Source organism: Pleurodeles waltl, chromosome 9, assembly GCF_031143425.1.
Source record: "Pleurodeles waltl isolate 20211129_DDA chromosome 9, aPleWal1.hap1.20221129, whole genome shotgun sequence".
Taxonomy (NCBI): Eukaryota; Metazoa; Chordata; class Amphibia; order Caudata; family Salamandridae; genus Pleurodeles; species Pleurodeles waltl.
This window is the reverse complement of record NC_090448.1, coordinates 395926582-395942980: the sequence shown is the minus strand read 5'-3', so window position 1 is coordinate 395942980 and position 16399 is coordinate 395926582. Positions and strand designations below refer to the sequence as shown.

The 16399-nt window shown below is 45.8% G+C and overlaps 2 protein-coding genes across 2 annotated transcripts in view; both read right to left on the bottom strand.

The window, feature by feature from the left end:
• The window catches only part of LOC138259662 (prospero homeobox protein 1-like), a 43343-nt gene extending 37811 nt beyond the window's left edge, over window positions 1-5532 (bottom strand). Inside the window, exon 1 of the mRNA XM_069207530.1 lies at window positions 5456-5532. The gene's annotated coding sequence lies outside the window, so the exon portion shown is untranslated. The remainder of the gene's footprint in view (window positions 1-5455) is intronic.
• Window positions 1-14351, bottom strand: part of LOC138259390 (prospero homeobox protein 1-like) — a 65578-nt gene extending 51227 nt beyond the window's left edge. The window contains exon 1 of the mRNA XM_069207101.1: window positions 14277-14351. The gene's annotated coding sequence lies outside the window, so the exon portion shown is untranslated. The remainder of the gene's footprint in view (window positions 1-14276) is intronic.
• Between the last annotated feature and the right edge of the window lie 2048 nt (window positions 14352-16399).

Sequence of the window (16399 nt, the reverse complement as noted above, 5' to 3'; positions counted from 1 at the left end):
GGTTAAGGCAAGCCATATTTGGAGCATCCCTTCTCATCTGAAGGACAGTCTCCCTCATATGGGCCTTCCAAAGCATCAATGGGGACACAAACTCCTTGGTTGGAGGATCTTTATAAAAGCTGACTCCTGCGACCTCATTCGCTTTCCCATCACAATCTCATTCACCTTTTCAGTTCGACCTAGTTTATCAACACATCGACTCAGGAATACTACAGTCTTTTACCTAGTCCAGGGCCAACATGGTGGAGAATTTTATTCCCGGTTTCTTGGGAAAGTGTTATTGCAGCTAGAATGGTTTGCACCCTAATAGTATTTTTATTGTCTCAACTGCACCACAGGGTTGGGTACCATGCATGTGCTCACCTTCTCTTGTAGCCGGGCATGAAACATGTCTAGGGATTCTAGTGGAAAATTGTGGGCTCTGCGATGAATGAATATCGCATGTGTTTAGTGCTCCAATTCCAGTTTTGTATAGTTTCAAAATTGTCATTTTCAATCCTTCCACTACATACTGTCACACCTGTTTCTTTGGCTGTTCTCAACATTATTTGTTGCTGTGAAACCTATGACCTCTAATGGAAAGCGTTGTTAGAGGGGTCATGAATGGGAGAACTGGAGAAAGGTTAAGCGGTGTAACAACACCAATCCAGGTTTTCAAGGGCCAATTGGTGAATTGCGCCAACCTTCCACCGCTCCCGGAGTTGTTTGTTTGATGGGGCTCTTTTCCTCTTGTTGCCTTTCTCCTGTCTCACAGGCCCCTAGGGGTGCCACTTGGCCAGTGTTTCCCAGCGTACCCAGTATTTCTAAGTTAAAGTCAATACAAAATTGGGCAAATTAACAAAATGTATTCTGATTTTATTTAAAACACATGAAATGCATATAGAAATCACTTCAAACCGAGGAAGTGTCTACATTGTCCCTAAAGGACAGAGGCAGAATTGCAATGCTAAAAATAGAATGCAGGGACTTTTACACAAACTCTTGCTTCCTCTCCATGTGTGGAGAGTCCCTTTCATTAGATCTGGTGATACACCTGCCATTCAATGTGCTTGCATAGGGGAGTGTTGAACCTTCAGCTGCATGACCGCAAGGGTCTGCCCATTATCGCCTTGTCCATCTTCCTTGTCCCAGTCCTAACAGAAGTGAGATTTTGTTTTATTACACAGAACCCATTCCCCTATTCTGGTCTAAAAAAATGAAGAAAAAATATAAAGTTATCCTGTAAGTCCCCACCTTTCTAACGTAAGCCCTTCCCTTTCCTTAAAAGGGTGATAGGTAGTTGCCAGCACTGCACTTTCTGTCATATGCTAGTTGTGAGGATTTGGGTGTACTATGTGGTATGGCTGTTCGCCGTATTGCATAATAACACTTGCAAAAACTATCTTGGGCCCAGCCAGGCTTGTTTCTAAAGTACTTAAGCTCAAACCTAGGTAGTTATGGCTTCCAGTTGCAAGGCTTAAACTAAAGAACTGGTGTAAAGCATTTAACAGTACAAAACAACGAAATAAGAAAGCCACACAACATGAAAGAAATCTGACACTAATTTATGAAACTAGATTATATTTTCTATGAATTTTTAGAGCCCAAGATGAGCAAAATCCACCAGAGTGTTCTGGAGGTAGAGATTTTTAAAGAAAACTTAAATTACAGTTTTACTGCAAACATGCAATGGGAACTGTAAAGTTTGTACACTTTTGAAAAGTTTGAAAGAGTTGTGTTTGACTACTCTAGTCTGACTTGGGTGACCACATCCGACGGGATGGAGGTCTAGGGAGCTAAAAAGGAGTATTTGGTCAGTTAGTTGACTACCAAAGCTTTTTCCAGTCCAGTTCCAAACTGTACAGTATATCACCAGAGACTTCATTGGAGTGGTCCTAAAGCTGTAGATGCAGGAGATGGAAGATGCTCAAGGATGCTCTGGGTGCTGTGCAGTCAATAGGGGGCCTTTGCGGTTATTGCTAGGTCCACAGGTCAGGTGCAGCGACTTTGGCCACAGAGGTCAGGGTCCCTCGCAGTCCTCTTTGCGATAGTAGAAGGCCAGCTGCAGCTGGGCTACCAGTCTCCTTCCACAGCTGCCCCAGCGATATCCCCTGGTGGAGACTGGTGTCCCTCTTCGATGACCAATCTGGACTCAGATGCCACTCCCAGGTCCAGCTCACTTGGCAGAAACTTTTGTCCATTGAGGATCAGTCTCCTGGGGTACCCAGCATCAGTCAGCTATGATTCTTCTGGAATGGCCACTGACTTTCCAGGTTGGGGTACTTCAGCTTTGATGGCCCTGGTGCTGGTTCCAAGGGGTCAACCGACTGGTGCTTGGAGTCATTTCTTTCATCTGGGGCTTGAGAATGACTTTTCCAAAAGCTAGGAGCCACAAGCCCAGTCCTCTCCTTCCTAGCCCCAGGTGCAGCAGGTGCAATGCAGCACATGATAGAGACTCTCATTGCCAAGTCCAGGGGTCAGCAGGACAGTCCTTCTTTGGTCCTTCTTATTGTTCCAGAGTGATCTGAGGTTCAGGGTACCATATTTATACCTAGAAAGTACCCTAGGGGGATGATATGTTCACTAGCAAATGGGCTACCAGGTTCCCTCCCGCCCTGTGTTGACTTTCTAGCTATATGCGGCATCTAGCAATCTAAGAGTGAACTATCCTCCCCACTCTCCAGATGGCTGAACCCTTCCTCAGATGTTAGGAGCTTGGTAGCCCACTTTAGAGTTGTGGCTACCTGTGGGCTGCACACAATTTGGGAACTGGTCTCCCCTCTCTGTCTCCACCGCCAGCCTGTCTACCTGAACAAAGAGCAGCCCCTAAGGATTGTTATTGCCATTTGCCCACCAAAGGTGCCTTTAAAGCTCGCTTGGGCTAACACCCTGAGTGGCTTCCTGTGAAGCGGAGGTGACACCTCACCTGGTAGCAGGATGCTATTGTTCCTAAGCAGGGGAGTCAGTCACACGACTCCCCAGGAAGGCAGAAATCTGTCTGATGGCCAGTGACCTTGTGAGACCACTGGACAAACTGGGTCACACAGAGGCAACTTTCTAATAGTGACATTAAATTTGACTTGGCTATCAAGTCGAATTTAATGTCATGTTTAATTTGATCCCTTACAGTACCCATCTAAGTAGTTCCAGTCAGACTTTAGCCAGGCTGAGGGGTCAGCTGGTAACCTGTTAGCAAATAGGTCTACTAACTCTCCCACAGAAAAACAGCAATTTAGAAGTGTTGCTGTTAAGACATTTATAAGGGGTACATGTCTTCCATAATAATATACACCTCCCTGCCTTAGGGCTCGATAGGCCGTCTTCAGGAGAGACTTACATATATTGTTAAGGGGAATGGGGGCTTTGCGATTGGTTTGAATGGTAAAGTCGAACTAGCAGTGTTACCACTACCCTTCCAGTCTGCAGTGGCTGGCTGGGAGCCATTTTGTACTTTGTCACACAAAGGGAGGAACAATCAGTGCTGCAAATCTGGGTGGACACACTGCTTTAAATGCCCTTGGTACCACATACTAGGGACTTATAAGTAAGCCAGTCTCTGCCAATTGGGGGTAGCCCATTTAACATACACTTTGTATGGAGTTAGAACACTGGCACTGAGCCCTGATTAGCAGGCCTCAGTGCACTCTCAGCATCCATAAACCAGCATTAGTCCAAAGATGTGGGGGTGAACATGCAAAAAGAGGCATTTCCTTACAACAAATACCCAAGGACACCGCCTTCTAGTAACAGGACTGCCACTAGAAAAACCTAGACAGTGGCCTTGGAGAAATGAAGATTACTTGGAAGTAACTGGACCAGGAACAATCTGCATATGTTTTCTTTGTTAGCAAGGAGCTGTTCATTATCTTAAAAAGCTTCAACTGACACTGAAGAAAAAGCTGCCTACTGCATGCTAGCCCCCAGAATAAAGGTGGCGAATCCGATAGCTAGAAAAGTAGCCTACATTTGCAAATTGAGCCAATGTTCAACCGTAAGGACACGCTCAAGGTGTTTGCAAGGTATGAGAGACTGCATGCATTTGTTCTTGCTGCAGGCAATGTTTGTGGTAATAGAGAAACAACAGTAATAAAAACCGTCCTAATAAACTAGAAAAAAAAGCAAAATAACTTGCCACAAAATGACATGTCAGACCAGCCCTTCTGGCACTGTCGCACTGCCTTAAAGGCCAGTCGGGCCGTGGACTCTGATAAAGCAGAAGCCACGTTCAACAGTCTGACCTCTGGCAAAGGATGAATGAAATTAGCGCCACCAAATGGTGATTCTTGTGAACTTCAGCCAAAAGAGAGGTAAGCCACTGGAGTTGGGATAATCATTCACACTGTGCATAATAGTTGTTTGAAACAGTTCTCTTTAGATCAGATAGTTGTCTCAGTGTCACTTGGAAAATAAACTTGTAGCGTGACGCCCCAGGTCTCTGATCTGAAGTATTTTATTTCACAGTGCTGCATTTGGTTCCACCCCCACCCCGAATTTATATGGGCTACTTTAATCGAATTTATCCGAGGATTGCGAAAGCCTGCTTAATTAACTTCCTCACATCTAGGCTGATGTCCAACAGACACCAGCGTCGTGGACTTCAGTTCGTCAAACCAATGGACCGGAAATGACATCACACACAATTTGAACTCCGATGACATCACAGCTTTGACTTTATGCGCCTTTACCTAGCTCCTTGACAATCTCATATTTGCTACTGATGGGCTGGAAACGTGCAAGGAGCGCACCCTGCACAATGTAAACAGGACGTCCCTTTTAGTTTACTTTCCTGCCGTTCTTTTAATGGTCCTTCATTAGAGAAGAGGGAGGAAGGGCAGCACCAGAGGTACCAAAGGCCGAACCAGAGGGTAGGGGGGGCAGTAATCAAAATCATTAGCTACCTGTAGAATCGCCTGTCAGTTTCAAAACCTGCGCGTGGTGCAAGGAATGGGCCCAGAATTGTTGAGCAATGACTCTGGCCATGCAAGGCCTCAAGAAATGTACACTCAGGCAGTGCTTTAACTGGGCAGGTACTGTCCGGTACTGAATACCGGCACTTCTTTAATTTGAATATGAGAGTGCATGCACTTGTCAGCGTTGCTCCAATACATAACAGCGGATGAGTACCAGCACTTCTCAGAAGCAAACAGGTACTTTAAATAGCGAGTACCTGCACTTTATATTTCCATTTAAAGCACTGCACCGAGGTGACTATCGTCTTTTAATGTTCCAAAGTTTCAAAAAGTCAGAAAGAGGAGGCTATAGTTCAGGCAGAGGAATTATGAAATTCGGAAAACAGTTATTATCTCAACTCTTCCGTGTCGTCTGTTAATTCCTGCGCTGCGCGTGTTGTGGGTGGAGGCTGGCTGAGTCCCGTGCCCGGCGTCGGGACGCCTGTAAATCTGTGCTGAGCTTGTATAAAGAAATAAAAGACAAGAGTGTCACCTCAACCATCTTCTCCACCATCAAGGCTCATTACCTCTTGGACCAAATCCGAAGTAGGCACCCAGGGCTCTTTCCTTGTGGGTACAGATCTGGCCGGCAGTAGAAGTTTGGCAGAGGCGGACCACAGGGCGACTACTTCACTCGGTGGGTGAGCTCAGGAGACAAGGAATGCAGGACACATGGGGCAAAGTTCCTTCTGTGTCAACCTTCACGAGCTTCGCAAGTTTGTTGACTCCGGGGTTACAGTAAAAGCAAACAGTCCTTCAGCCCAATCGATGGAAAGGCGACATGCTGCCCACGCACTCAGACAGGTCACGGAACATCTGAGGAGGAAGGACCCGGAAGGGGTCCGTGCTGGACGTCGACCTCCTTTGCCCACCTGCCCCTCTCGGACAAGGGCTTTGGAGTTCCTCTGATGCGCCAAGGGCTCTCTACTCAATGAAGACATCCTGACAGGTTCTTTAAGGAGAGGCACGCATTCTTTTTTTAAACCTAAATTTTCCAATGCACAACAAAGGGCGGGTTGAGTAGGATATCTTGCACTCTCCGTGTGGACTTCATCCCCCTTGCCTCAGTGTATCAGCAGAGAGGTGGGAGGGGTATTTTCACTTATTTCTTACCTAATACATGGCAACGAATGATTACATGTTGTTCGATCTAATTAATTTAACAAGAGGTTAACTGAGTCTTCCCCCCAAAAGAGGAATGTTCTGTACATCAACATGTTGACTTTCCCGAAAAGCATATGACAAAATGCGACACAACTTCACGATTTCGTCATTCACTTCTTTCGAATCCTTTGTTTTGTTTATGTTCAGTGACAACTTCTTAGAAAATGTTTAGAACACTAATCACCGCTGCCATTTACGCCACTGACCAGTGCCATCCACTGTAGCCACTCTCCCAACACCCATAACTGCTCACAAAATAAAGATTCATAGCAGCATCCAATACCACTGAACACTTCCACGCGCAATATCTGCTGCTTGAGCCATGCACAAGTGACTCACAGCCACTCACTACGTGACCTAGAGTCTCACTACGAGTACTTCCTAAACCAATCACAGCTTCTGGTTCCACATCACCATGCCTACCAATCTCAGTGCCTCAAATCACACATCTACCCATCCTCTGGCACTCGGAACATTATTAATTCAGAGCCACCCAATGCACACCACCTCAGCCACTCATAACACCGCTGCCCAGAGATACTTATATGTTTACTAGCGGGTAGCTGCCATTGGTGGACCAGGTGGAGTGACACTGGGTCTTATGGTCGGAAGGGACAGTTGAACCCTGACAATACTATATTTTACCACCCCAACAGCAGTCAAAGAGGCCATTTCCCTTGCTTATGCCAGGGTCCGTGGCATCCTTGCTACGGTTCTGTATGTTCAACCACACCCACCATCACTGATTAGTCAATCAGAAGTCTTCTCGCAAACACAATCTTACTGCCACTCATGCCGCACATCATCAGTCTGTTACACCACAAGTCAAATCAATCACTCATATCACTCAGTCCTTGCTCAAAGGTCCATCAACAGCACCACAGACCTCCTTGCACTCACACTTCTCGCATTTCGACTCATTCACACCCAACTAACCATAACTACAGATCTTATGACTTACCCACGGCATCTCAATGTCCCTCTCACCCACGGACGACATCACCACTCACCCACAAGCATTCATTGTTCACAACATAGTGCAATCGTCAAAATTACAAAACCAAAATCCTTCTGCAGCCTTCCTTTTCAGTGTTTTGATCTCACAGATCACTGCGATCACCAACTAAGAAAACCTCATAAAGGTATTCAACACAAACACTCCCACAACCTTGACCACCCCATCACATCATCATGTATCCTTCTCAAGAGCAGCAGTTCAGCCAAACATGCATTTCGTTGTTACCAATTGTAACCCAACTGCCCTTTGATCAGAAAATGCTGACTTACGCCTGCCACCAAATCCAAACAAAGGAAACTGGTGCAAGGACCTACATCAACGGGAGTGTAGAGTTGTTCAACAAGGAGGCAGGCCTGACACCATGCCCGAACCTCTCCAAATCACCCTTGCATAACACACTAATATGGAAACCTTTGTCCTGCAACTAAAGCCAGACTCTATGTGATACTGTACACCAGGAACCTCCAACTTTTGCTGTACGAACGGCTACTTCTGATCTCTGAAGATAGTCTAAAAGCTACTAATAGCCTTGACCATTGCTAACGTAATAACTACATCAAATACACTCACAATAGTGACCACAACTTCCTGGATTACTAGTAGCAACTACCCACATGAATGTCACTATATTAGGAGACAAACTATTGTCATACCAAAATATATTCAGAGTATTGATTATTACCATATCATAAAGTAAACATATTTAAGTAAGCACCGATTTACTATTCATAGCTCCATATCTACATGTCTTGAAGATATATGTCTTCAAGTTAAATGTAAATGAATGTAAATACACTTACACTTACCTATAAATACTTACCCTCATGCTGTTCTGGTAGTCAATCATATGGATTATTAGATTCTGGATTAGGGTTACTAACAGTAGTGTCAGGTAAAGATTTATCAACATAAAATGCCTCCACATGTCTAATGAAATAACAGTCACAACAGAAAGTGCCTACGGGCACAAAGGAAATCAAATTGGCCGCAATTAAGTCAATCATGCTCACAATATGGCAAGGATAGCTGCCATTACACAATGATTAGTCCAAGGATGCTCAACGTATGTCACGATGTGCCATTATTATGCTAGTGCCAACATTACGTCAGGAACAGTCATAATCGTGCCAGAGATTAACTTCTTATATTTGGGGCACTATCTACATTTGGTGCCCCCTGACTCCATGAATGGCTTCCAAGGTGAAACAATGTCTTTCAAGGAGTGACACAACACCAGTCACATACACGACACATACCTAATAGCTCACATATGTGTACAAGAGCACAAAGGAACATTTAAACAAATACACATACATATGTGCAAACAAAACTCCCAGGGTCTGACATAAACAACCCCATTACCTGCCTCCACTCTCATTCCAGCATCTTCTCCCTGTATGTATAGGGCTCCTAACATACAGTTCTCACATACTTCCACTCTATCTCCGACAGTCCTACACTCTAGCAAATCCACTCTCGCTATTGCTGGCCTTCATTCCTGGCCCAGTTTTCACAGGTTCTGTATGATCGATAGAGTGGGCCTCGCAAAGCGAGTAATCTGCATGTGACTCCGCTAAATTGAGGGTAGAGACAAGTGGTCGTGTTGCAAGTACCACAGGCTGTTAAAGGGTACGTTTGTGTGTAAACGCGGGGCCTTGCTATTGGTTTGGCAGGAGCCACATCTAGGATATGGAGATGTGTAGTACTGCCCAACTTCAAAATGGCTAGACCCTCTGAATTACATGCTGTGCGGGCTGCACTTCAGGGAGCCACTTCCCGCAGTATCTGCCCGGCTCCCTGTCGGAGACCTCTGGGTTAGAATAAGGCGGTACACCTCAAAAAGAAGGGGACTGGGAATAGAAGGCGTGGCCTTGTGGCTCCTCAGCACCACCTTAACATCTTGACATTAACACTGGTTACGAATGGCGCGCTTCAAAGCACTGTGAAGAAGGAGGTGATGGGGTCAATAAAGAGGTGCAGTGGCACAACTAGGGTGCCTAGGCCGAGCATTACCTGAATGACCAAATGTCCAACCTCTGACGTTGGCTAGGCACTGTTTCAGTGGTTGGCATTATACTGCATCGCACTATTATGGCTCCCATTACATCGACCAACCACTACATTGCAAGGTAATTCAGTGTTTACTTTTCGTAATTCCACTTATACTTACCTCTTGATGTAAGTATCAGTGAAATGATCGATACTAATTATTTATTTACTTTACAACATGGGGGTGGGTGTGTGAGTCGGGGTAGCGCATACAATATTATTCTAAGACAATATTTTCAACGTCGATATTGTGGCATGCAACCATCGTGCAGGTCAGTTCAGGCGGCAGGGACAAACATAGAGAGGGAGAGGCCACCAAGGGTGCACGCAGGAACTAACCAAAGGGGTCAACAGTCTCTCGGCTAAACTGCATGCATTTTATATTGTTCCGGTGTATTTATAGGTAAGAAACAAGCCGCTGAGATTTACACTTGGGTGTCTCGCTGTCTTAATGTGTGGCTTCTCTTTCTGGGCACATTTTTTCTCTTTTGGGTTCTTTTACATTGCCTGGCCAGGAAGGAGAGGCAACAGAGTCGTGTACCTCAGCACTGCTTCTGGGTTCACAGTCGAAAATAACGTAGGATACAGTAATAAAAAATGAACCGCACAACTTCATGTTATGACCCGCAGCTGTCAGTCCTGGGCCAACCCCCTGCCACATATCCTCTTCCGTACCATCCTCGCTACTTCAACATGTCACATCAAAGACAGCAGCGATCTAAGATACATAAAGTGACTTTCTGTTTCATGCAAAGATGGGGTAACGTTTCTCTGGTCTGGTCCGATTTCAAACTTAACAAGCAAGAGTGCAAGAATAGACGTGCCTAATATACTATTGAGCCAGAATAATTAAATTTTGATCAATTTTGATTGCTCAAACTTCCAGGCTCGCTCACTGAGCGATGGTGAGTGTGGAATGTTGATTTATGACAACTGCACTGAACCTGACAATTGTTTTGCTGTGAGTTCATTTTAAAGTGGGAAATCATGGTGTGGAATGATAAAAATTAAGTTCAAGTAGAGGTTCTGAGGCACCCCAGTGGCCTCTGCAAAATTTTAATAAATAAATTATACCACATGAGCTGGTCTCTTGGTGCTGTTGACAGATAACCGACATTTGTTGTTACCCAACTCAATGATACTCATAAACCTCAGAAAGAGGAAAGACTGAGTTAACCTACAAGGATGGAAATCTGTGACCATACAGTGACCATAAACGCAGTGACCATAAAGGCATCCTTCAGTATATGCGCTAATCCAATGAGCCATCAAACATCAGCCAGGTGACATGATTTTACATTGTGAAAATAAGTGTTACTCTCATGTAAAAACACCCACCACATAAGTTGAGATTGGGTCATGCGCCAGTTTTAGAGAGGGGAGCACTCGTGAAGAATAGGTGACAAAGAAGGCCTATTAGCTCTGGTCGCCCACCAGTGTGCACATATGTAGACGGCAGAGAAGCAGCGGATGGAGGTGACACATGCCCCCAAGGGAATGGCTCACAGCGATACAACACAATCAGCCTCTCTGAGGTACTCTACTATTGGACTACCTACACCCTCTTCATATCTCCTTCCAGGCAAACTACATGCAGTAAAATGTTGCCCATTCTGACACCAAGACACACCGGACAAGAATGGTGCCGAGATTGTTAACAGTCCAGACAAAATAGAAATATGTCTGTGGAAACACTCCCCATATACTTAAGAAGGCCATTTTCCCTGACTTTTGCAGTAATTTGGTGCTGTCACTAAGTGGTGCTCTGAGGTTAGTGCCTCACAACACGTTACTTTGGAGCACCAACACAGTATGCTCGTTCGGTAAGAACCATAATCTTTTGTTCCCTTTGATATCTATATCCGATTCATCAAGAACAAACTCGCAGACCACGAGACACAAGACTCTTCAAGGGCCGTAAAAGTAGCTAGCCTGGAGCACCCTTAAACTCGACAGCTCCAAAACAGAGTTTCTGCATTTGTACTCCAAATGACCAAGTATCCACATTTACGCCAGCACTCACCCTTAGGCAATCTATCGTCGCAGACTTCAGATTATTCATGCGAGCCACATCCTTGTGTGAAAATTATTTACATGGGACCACCTAAAACAACACCATATTTCCTCATAATTATTTTTTTTAAATCCAAATACTTTAAGGACGCTAAGACACTGGAACGGGGCTTAAGGGCCTTCACTCTAAGACATGTAAACTACGACTCATATTCAGCTTGCGCTTTCCAATTTGTCACATTAAACATATACCAAACACAACACTGCATGTAAGAAAAGATGGGTAGTTTTGAATGAAAGGCAAAAAACTATGATCTCTGCCTCTTCTATATGCCAATAAATCCAGCATATCAAGTAAAAGAAATGAAAGACATATTGCAATTGAGGGAACTGATGCCACATTACACTCTGAAGCACAATGCGCATATATCGTCAAATACATTTTGGCAAAATGTAATTTACACCTAACCATCTATTTTCTCACATTAGCATATTTAACATATCAAACATTAAAATGATATTCACAGTTCCCTTCAAAATGCACATTTCCTAAATATCTGTTCATTTTCAGAGGCCCTGATGAAGTCTCTAAGGAAGCTGCTGTCTGAGCTTAAGTTACGATTGTAATTGTAAGTGATGGGCACCAGCAGTCATTTTGGGACCAACATCCATATTTTTTCATGGTCAGACTTTGGCCCGCCGAAAAGCAGAGAGAGGCAGGAAAGGGAGAAAGAAGGAGGAAGGGAAAGTTAGGAAAACGGTGACAATGCGAGAAAGCATGTATGAAAAATGACCTGTAAGAGTGAGATAACGAGACAGGAAGTGTAGGGTGCTGAAAGAGAGACATGAGGTGGAATCAAAACTAGGCAGACTTAATATTCGGCGACCCCAGTGGACGCACTGTTGACACGCTTCTAAGAAATAACTCTAGGCTCCTGCAGTTATTCATATATATATATATTTTTTTAATGCACTATTCGCCCTTCGCTGTGCCCAGACCTCCCAGTATCAGTTCGTCCGTTTGGTTTGATGCTTGGCCTCTGCTGATTTTGAAATTCTCTCTGGAAGACGGACCGGTAACGATGAGAACCAACAATACACGACGACAACACCTTCCTCGACCCGGGCCTGCAGACATGACAGAAAACTATCTGAGCAGAAACCCTGGGGCCTGAGGACCCACACTCTGAGGGACCACCTCCACTGGGCTCCATTATCGCCCAGAGTACTTCAATGTGTGCGTCACCCAATATTTGACCAGGTGAAGGCCGCCAGGCACTCACCGCCAAAATAAGGAAGCCGTGTGTGTCCCCGGGCGATACTTCCGCTCAGACAGAAAGAGCAGTGGGCTATAGTTAAAGAGAGGCGTACACTGTTAGGCGTAAGTGGGGCTCTAGGCTATACTAACGGAGTGTTGCAAGCCTGGATTGTGATGCGCTGGAAGACACGTATGTGGATAGTCAGGGCCAACTCTAGGGCGGTGCGACCGGTGCCACAGCACCGGGCGCTGACTTCGGGTAGGGGCGCTGTCTTTGTAAGTATAAAATGGTTCTAAACACTTGCTGCCGCTTTCCTGCCCCCAGCAATTTTCAAGCAACAATAACAATTTCATGAAAGCTCTGGTGATTAATGTTCTTCCTAGAGAGAGATCTGAGGTTTGTCTTGTAGATGTTTTGACTCCTCCTAAGGTAGCGCAGATGGTTAATATACCTACCGTAAAGAACTAGTACCATGCAGATCACAAAGTGCATATCATGTAAATAGGTTAGTGGGTTACTGCTTTTATCAGGGAGCTCCTTTTGTTACTTGCAGTTTATAATTTAAACTCCTAATACTGAACACTGAGCTAACTGTCATCAGAGATCTGCATGCACGCTGCAAGGTATAGATTATAGCTTAGTCTTTCGTTATCCTAATATTGCATTAAGGGTTCATTACGGTAGAAATCAATTCTTATTATTGTGTGTTTGTAAAGTGCGCTGACACCCTACACTAGTATGAGTGGTACCATGAAATGAATTAAATGCATATGAGAGAGAGTGGTTATGGAGACTTGAGGGGCACTGTTAAAGGGTGGTAGTGAGGGAATCCGTGGCGGAGGTGGTCAATGGGGCGCCAACAATCATTGCTAAACCAGCGCTAAAGTCGGCCCTGTGGATAAAACGTGAGTTACACTCAACACGATAGTGCATTCCACATTTGAGAAACACTGGCAAAGCGACATGTGGGTGCCCACGTAACACCACTTAGAGAATGATGTGCGCCACGACTGATGCACAGCCGGAGCTGTATGTGGGTCTCCGTTACACTAACTGAGGATGCCACCGGACGGGACTGACGTGCACTGTCAGAGCTGTGCGTGTGTACGGTACCTATACTTTCAGGAATGACAGTTAAAGACAGAGACCACGATTGAAGTTCTCTGTTGGAGCATTCAAATAAGTGTGCGCTTGGAGGTCAGGGTAGGGGTGCACCGAGAAAGCACTATAGGGTTCAGACATACCCAGAAATAACAAGAGGCGCTGAATGCCACTACACAGGCAATACTATGTACGAGTTACTACACTGGAAATGCATTAAAATGCGACATTGGAAATTAATGCATGCATGTAAATACTGCTGCAAAACGGATATGCATTTGGTGGTGAAATAGTTGTTACTAAAACATATCAAAGAATGCTGCCAAACAAGACCGTGGTGTTTTGGCTTAGCAATGCATGAGTTTCAATATTTCAATATTAAAACAAGAAGGGACTCCGTCAGTCAGAAATGGGGTACACGAGCAACGCTGTGTGTAGGTCCCATTCGTGAATACATATTACATGATATAGTGGGTCACAGTGGAGGTAAAGCAGGAACAAGTGTGCGGTCTTCTTAGACCCCCCAACCCCAACTGGGTAGTATGAATCGATAAAGGGAAGTCTCCCATAGGACACCTTTTTTCCCTGCCACAATTATACACGCGACCAGCGCTGAACACAGGCAGTGATAAACTGAGCAGAGCTACTCACAGATGGTACAGTTGTGCCGACCTGCGCCGTTAGTACACACCGCCCAAGCACAATCGACGCAGAGAGAGCTCTCAGTGCATCTCAGGTACTCACCTCCTGCTGCTGTCCCCGGCGCTCTCTGGTCCTGACTGACAGCCCTAGCACCGCTCACTCACTCCTCGTGTGACATCACAATGGGCATTCGCCCCCACGTGGGGAACTCCAAACTCCTACCGTCATCAAGAGTGACCAACCGGAATAGCCGTCGTCACGGGTCCGCCCGCCCATTGGCTGTAGAGTGGCCCCTGCCGCCGCCAAGTCCCGTCTGAATGGGAAAGTGTTAGGATAGGGCGAGAGTGCCTGTGGCAGATGTAAAGCAGCTTTGTCCGGTGACGGGTAGGAGAGGAGGGATCAGGGAATCAGGAAGAGAGAAAGGGCACACGGAGAGGGAAGAGGTATCACAGAGAAAGCAATAACAGAAATCAGGAGAGACAGGGACGAGGACCCGCGGGACAAGTGGCGCTCTTAGCTGCTTTACTCAGGGGATACCGAAATTCATAAACCACCGGTGTCTGGGTGGGACTGACAAAGTAGCAACCTAACGCATCGGGAAGAGCATGAAAAGCAGGCATCAGGAAACTGGCACTGTGAGACAGCAGTCACCGGGCGAGAGCAGGCATCGGGGAGGAGAACGTGGCATCCGGGATAAAGAGAACGGGCAGTATTGACGTCAGCTCATCAAAACGCGAGATCGTGGGGGAAGTGACATCCTTCATCCTTTGACCCCGGTGATATCACAGTATTAACCTCTTGCCCACCATTTATCCCACTAACAAACTTCTGTATGCGTTCAGGGGTTCAGGTAGCGACCATGAGCAGTACAAGAGGTTTCAAAGGGAAGGCCAGAGCATCAGGTGGCACCCCTGCCTACCCCACTTCCGACTGACATCTTGGAACGGCCATAAAGAGAGTGACAGAGTTACGAATGAGTATATTTATCACGGGAGGGAGACCTTGCATTAGGAGAGATAGCAGCCACGGGATGGAGGGTATAAGGGCACAGTGGGCATGGTCAGTGATTAGGCAGGACTGCACTGCGGCATAGGACCTGTTGCTGCAATCGTATACACACACACCAGTATGCAGTTCGGGTGGAAGACGACGTGTAGTCTTTCCCCCTTTTATTTATAGCCTCTGGCCACACCTGGCCAGAGGATGTAGAAAGTGCATATGCAAGGGCAAGAAATAAACAAGAGTTACGCATTACATTCCTCCCCAACTTGGTGTAAAGTTCAATCAGTCATCATCAGACACACAAAGTCTCTCATTATGGGGGTGGCCACCAGCTTTGGTAGGTTGGAAGGGTATCACGTCTGTCTCCAATCAAAATGAGCAACCATAGGGCTTGTTGTGTGGTACAGTGTGAACTCCCACGATACTCCATTAGAAAAAGCTAGAGACTAAGTTCTGGGTCAGCTGCCACCAGTGTGTCGATCTGGAGGGCCTTGTTCAGCATGCACATAAAGTGTTTAACCTCACCGTTTGCCTGTGGCTAATGTGGAATGGTTCATTAATGTTGTTTGCTCAAATGCTTTAGCAAGTCGTGGAACTCTGTCCCTTGGAAGGGCGGCCAGTTGTCGGTCTTAACCTCTTCAGGGAGTCCAAACATTGCAAAGACCTTTTCTAGGACGGGAGCGACGTTCAAAAAGGTGGTAGAATCAATGACTTTGTCAATTGGATACTTGGAGTACGCGCCTATCAGGACTAAGGTAGTTCTCCTGTCTGGGAAGCTCCCAAAATCAAGACTGAGTTTGAACCAGGAGATGGTGCATGACTCTGCAGTCATGACTGGTGCTGGTACTTCGGTAGTACTGGTCAACTGATAGGCTGGGCACTGACTCACAAAATCACCCACGGTGACTTCAAGGCCAGAGAACCATACCTTTTGACCCATTCACGCTTTTATCTTCGCAGTGCCTTGATGTCCTCTGTGGGCCAACACCTTCACTCGTGGTTGGAGGCCTGTTGGGGATTACCAACTAGTGCCCCCGCAGAATCAAACCATCGTGAGTCGAGCTGAGTTTATTTTGGACTCTCCAGAATTTCGTCAGTCTTTCTATATTCAGGCTCTTCCAGTCATGGCACCTTTGAGGAAGTCTTACCAGGAACCCTTGGTTAGTGCATACTTTACTGTTGCCAGCACAACATCATCAGTGGAGGCGTTCAAGATCTCTTTC